The sequence below is a fragment of the Curcuma longa genome, chromosome 10, assembly GCF_044706935.1.
Source record: "Curcuma longa cultivar G26 ecotype Majalengka, Jawa Barat chromosome 10, ITB_CL_G26_1.1, whole genome shotgun sequence".
Lineage (NCBI taxonomy): Eukaryota > Viridiplantae > Streptophyta > Magnoliopsida > Zingiberales > Zingiberaceae > Curcuma > Curcuma longa.
The window spans coordinates 12,501,172-12,507,061 of record NC_133870.1 but is presented as its reverse complement, the minus strand read 5'-3'; the positions used below and the strand labels follow the sequence as shown (position 1 = coordinate 12,507,061).

The 5,890-nt window shown below is 32.6% G+C and overlaps 1 non-coding gene across 1 annotated transcript; it reads right to left on the bottom strand.

The window, feature by feature from the left end:
• Nucleotides 1–5,088: 5,088 nt before the first annotated feature.
• TRNAS-GCU (transfer RNA serine (anticodon GCU)) lies at nt 5,089–5,170 on the bottom strand. The gene has a single exon. It is a non-coding gene; the product is annotated as a tRNA-Ser (tRNA).
• Nucleotides 5,171–5,890: the final 720 nt, after the last annotated feature.

Genomic DNA, 5,890 nt, shown 5'->3' with positions numbered 1-5,890 from the left:
AATAGCGGTGACAAAGTTGAACAAGCGAGTGTGCAATAAGGAATTGTTGAATATAAAAGAACTCCGTTTGAAAGTGAATGTATGTATTAACATTAAGTACACTATGTATAATCCATCAAAAATTTCCATTCTTAAAAAAAAAACTCACTAAAATTGACATCCACAACACTAGAGTAATATGATTTCAATCAAGCATCATAGTAACTCACATACCATAGTTCAAAAATTAAATTCAACAGTTATAGACAAATCAGAGCAATTGGAATAAGGGTGGACTTTATGATATTTGAACAATTTAGCTTTAGTTTCTCCAACAACAAGAAAACTCGTAAATACTTCACTATGATTTTTCATAAGATAAAGCAGAATAATATTATTAAATTCCCAAAAAGAAGCTTGTAACAACATATTCTAATTTTGGTAAATGTACAACTCTAGATATTATCATATGATAAAATATATGCAAAGTGAGGTGCTCACAGTAGATTTCCATCCAAAAGACACTTCCTGCAAGAGGAAAACAATGCATCAGCATCTCAATAAAAGCACACATGAATAGATTTAATGAAAAGTAGAATAAGCCCCAAAGTTATTGGTTCTACAATCAGAACATGAAAATTCCTAAATGTTACTTCATTGGCCACAACTTGCATATAGAGTAGAGGAAACATGAGTCATCACATCATTTACCTAAAAGCACAAGGAATTACATTAAATGGCGTCTAATACTAAAAATTACAGCAAACATAAGATTATCTATCATTATAAAAGCAAATGCAAACTAAGATGAAGAATTTATCTACTTGGAATTTTTATTTAGACTAACTTTATACAGACAATCAAGCAAATTCCAAGATGTAAGAACAAAAATATATCCAACACATGTAAGAAAATGATGTACAGTGTATTTCATGTAATAACATGATATGAGGTTTTGAATATAATTACAAGGAAAAGATGCATCATGTGATAGTGATTTTAATCTTGGTCTGATTTATCAATAGAATTTTGAGATGGTTCAACAGAAATTCTTTCAAATCAAATCTGCAAATTAATTTCATTAGTTTCAAGATCTGATCAATTTGAATATATGTATTGACAATGTGTTGGAAGATCATGAACCAATGGAAAACAATTCTACAAGGGGGAAAAAGTAACCTAAAAATATGTTTTATTTAAATTACTTTAATAAAAAATGTTAAATACTGATATAGGATTACATTTCCATCAATCAAATCAGTGACCTCAATATAACTCATACATAATGTACACAAAACCTATTTTTTTCAGAATTATTGAGATCTCTATAAAAGCATTTTAAGATTCGAGATTAAATCATTAAGCTAATTAAGCAAAAAAGAATCCGTCTCCGTGTCAAGAATCATAGAGCTATGATTCATAGAATGAATTTCAATACGTTCTTTATAATTGCCACAAGCTTAAATTAAGATATGTCGTCATAAGAGCAAACAAGACAGTTGTATCCAATATATCCTTCACTTGGATAGGAATTACATGATTGATAGAGAAATCAACAGGAGACAGAATCTAACTCTCATAAACAACAAATCTCAGTATCCCATGCCCAAAAGCATCGTCAATATCTACATATACAAACCATAAAATTAAGGAAAAGAACCCTAATTTATGTAGCACTCTAGACAGAGGTATAGATCAACTCGAAGTTCAGACAAAAGCGCAAACTATCAGATCTGATCTAGCAGTCGCTTTTTATCTAATAAATCACGATTACCAGGTCGGAAAATAAAGAACATAAACAAACGCAATCGATATGGCCGAGAATGGTAGGCAAAGCAATAGGAGAAGAAAGGATGGACTCACGTGTAACCCTCGTCGCGGAGATGCTTGATAAATCCGCCAACGCCCTTCTCTTTGATCGTGCTGAGGATGCCTCTCACCAACGACGCCATCGCCTTTCCCCCTTTCAATCGACGCCTTCGTCCGACCGACGCTGGTCGGAACTCGGCAATCCAGGTGCATCATATCTTGTCATCCGCCATTCAGCCCATATTCAACCCTATTGGGCCATTAATTGAAGGCCCAATAGTACATCTGCATAAAATATTTAGGTCCATAATTAATGCTTGGCCTCCTTTATGCCCACAAATTAGTGTTGAGCTTGAATGTCTTGACCAATTAATTAATGATTAGCCTCTTTTATGCACACAATATAGAATTGATATCCTATGTCCTAAAATACATCACTGTATGCAATATGAGAATTGAGAAAAATTCTGAATGCCTAGAATAGTAAATTATATCATTTTATATATTTTTTATTTTACGATTAAATCATTTAAGATTTTTTTCTTTAGGGATTAGGGGTTGGGTTATAGTATTAAACATTAAAAAAATTAAAATAAAAATTATTATTATTTTTAATATACAATTAAATTATTTAAGATTTTCTCTTTAGGAATTTAGGAGTTGAGTTATAGTATTAAATACAAAAAAAATTAAAATTAAAATTATTTTTTATTTTTTTTTTTTTGACATACGATTAAATCATTTAAGATTTTCTCTTTAGGAGTTAGGGGTTGAATTATAGTATTACATATTAAAAAAATTAAATAGAAATAAAAAAATATTTACTATTTTAGATGATCTGTCCAAAAATATCTACTAAATTTGTTATCTGAATCAGTCTCGTATTCAAAGAAAAAATCAGAATTCTTCTCTTTCTCAGATGCAAATAACTCAATTAGTATTTCAACATCAATATCTTTTTTTTCATCCCTTAGCTCTTTCTCAAAGTTTCTAATCTCTTTCCATGCAATCTACCAAATTAGGTCCTCCATACTCTATCTTTAATAATTGCATTTGTTGGCAAGTTGACACATTGGTCTCTGAAAACTATTGAGTCAATGCTTTTTTTGCTGCTAAAACATAATGATGTGAGTGTAGTAAATGCACCTTTGAAGGAGTCAAGAGTGGATGATTATACCTTTTCACGAAGTTAGCGATAATCCAATTAGGTCCAGTTTATTTCTTTACAAGTGAAATCTTTGACTTACATCCAGTCCTAACTTAGCCACATGTTCTTTCCCTTCTCCAATGATCACCTTTTGTCTGTTTATTCCGTTGATCATCAGTATGTCCTTGTTTAAAACAGACAAAGTTTTCCAAATAACTTTATTTGTCATCTTATTTTTCTTGCTACTATTTATCCTTGCACTAAATCTATCTTCTCGCGTATATTTGTTATAGCACGAAAATGCCTCCTCTAGTGATATGAATTCAAATTTTGGTTTTCAATCATCTGTAACTTGGGGAATATATAGAAGATCATCACTGCCAGTTTCTTCCATTGTTGGGGAATGTCAAATTCAAATGAAGTGAAACTCTGCATATCATCATATAGCCATAAAAATATTTTAAATCAAATATATATAAACAAGATAAGATAACAACACAGTGACTAACAACAAGAAAGAAAATATTTTCCAAAAATCAACAAGGAAGATCACAACTCTTTCAAAAATGAACAAGGAAGATGATAACAAGCATGAGCATTTCAGAAATTAAATAATTTATATATACATTCAAAACAGGGAAGATAACAACTCACGCAGAGGGAACCCCTAGCTTCTTCCCGCGGTGATGGACGGCTGAAGGCTCTGACGGCTGAAGGATTCAATGTAGCTTCCTAATGTTCTCAAGTCATTACATAACTATGCAGATTAGGGTTTGTGAAAGGATAAGGGATGTGGAAATGCCAAGGTGTTTAGATTGAAATCTTTGTTTTGTAGAAGTTGATGTACATGTGCCAAAATTAATGTAAACTACATTGGATCAACTCGAGTTCGATAAAGTTTTCACCAGCAACTTGGATTAACAAAATTAACTAATTATTGCAAAAATAAGCACAAATGAAAAACTCAAAAATTACCAAATTAATAATACTTAGAAAGATAAATTCTTCAGCAGCATGAATGCAAGGAGGTGCTGAATATATCAAAGTTCAATCTATAAGATGAAACCACACTTGAAAACATATTTCTTTATGTTCGTGCATAGTTTTGTAAGTTTCATGTTTATTTTGTATCCCTAAAATAGCATTCCACATGATTAGACGACGACTTACTTAAAAGTTGAATGTTAGCACACCTGATGAACTAGGAATTTTGAACAAGTTCTACACCAGTAAGTGAAACATCTCCAGATTACACTCTTGGACGGCGACAACAACGACTCTCGCAGAACAGAGAGATGGGAACGCGGGGTGGGGGACAACATCTTCTCGCGGCGAATGGGCGGCGACCCTCGCAGAGTAGAGAGATGGGGACGGGCATGCGATTTTGGGGGTTTAGATGGGCGACGACAATGGCGACTCTTGCAGAGCAAAGAGATGGGGACGAGAACTCTCGCGATTTTGGGGTTTAGAGTTAACGTTGCATGATCACGATTTTTATTTTGTCAGCAACTTGTAGACGAGCTTGCCACGCTGACGAAGTCAAAAATCGAACTAGATCAGATGTCGCGCACAGTCGTGGAAGTTAACTCGCATAGGATAACACTTTTGTGTGTGTGTATATATATATATATATATATATATATATATATATATATATATATATATATAAGTTTTTGGACCTTTCAAAATTTTGTTTAAAACTTGCCTAATGGAATTGATATTTAAAACATAGCTAATGGAAATATTTAAATAAAGATGAGATAAAAAAAAGAGGAGGAGAGAGCGGACTTCTTGATTTACCGTAGTGATTAGTTGAGAATGAATGCCAAAAAAGAGATTGATTTCAAGAAACTGCTTGAAATTAAGGAAAATGATCAATTAATCAGGGTAAAAACCATGCATGCCTACGCAATCAAGTGAAAAGAAGTTCTTCGTATTGAATTCTAGCGGATACTCCCTAGTGCCCGATGATGAAGAGTCGATAATGAGTAGGAAATCTACTGTATATTCAGATGATCTTCACCTCTATAATGGAAATGGTACTTACGATCCAATCATCCTACCAGATCTGAGACCATTTGATGAGTCAAAAAATAACGAGATCCTTGCTTCGAGTCAGTCAAAAGCATATTAATAAAATGTCTAATAAATAACGTCGCCTGAGAGATTCGAACTCTCGTGGGGAAACCCCATGTACTTAGCAGGCACACGCCTTAACCACTCGGCCAAAGCGACACTTATATCTCTATAGTAAATAAATTATTATATATTTATTTATAAAATGAATTAAAAAAATTAATATATAGACTGATTTATGATGACGTCAGTATAAACTCGTATAAATACAAAGAATATGAAAACACTAATTTAAATTAGCATATTAATCACTCCACTAGATTGAGCCCCTGATTACAAGATGTGCTAACAGATCATAAATGACTTAATTGATCAATTCAACATCAACAAATTCCAATAACAATTTAAGACAATATTATGGTCATGACTACAACGGGTTCAACTCCTACAAGGGAGAAACCATAGAAATTCTCCAATATCGACTTTGAGAGGTGGCAAAAGATATTGTTCTATTTTACAACACTAAAGGATAATTTTTCAAAACAATTGCTAGTCTAATTAAATCATGTAATTCGGCTAATGACAATAGCAATCCCTATAGAAAGGAGATAAAATAACTTAAGGTCAAATTAACTCACTTCCACCGATAAAACATATAACCATGTCCAATCGTGAGCTGAAAAGCCTGAGCTTAAAACAGTCAATCAAAATCATAAGTGGAAGAGTTAAAGAAAGCTCAATGAAAAAAAGAAATCTTCAATGACTCTAAATATCTTGGCATTGTCATAGGAAACCAAAGGCTAAATTATAGCAAAAACCAACCTAGCATACAAATCCTAAGCTAAGGGAAAGGCCTATTTTGCTTTGATTATTAGAGGA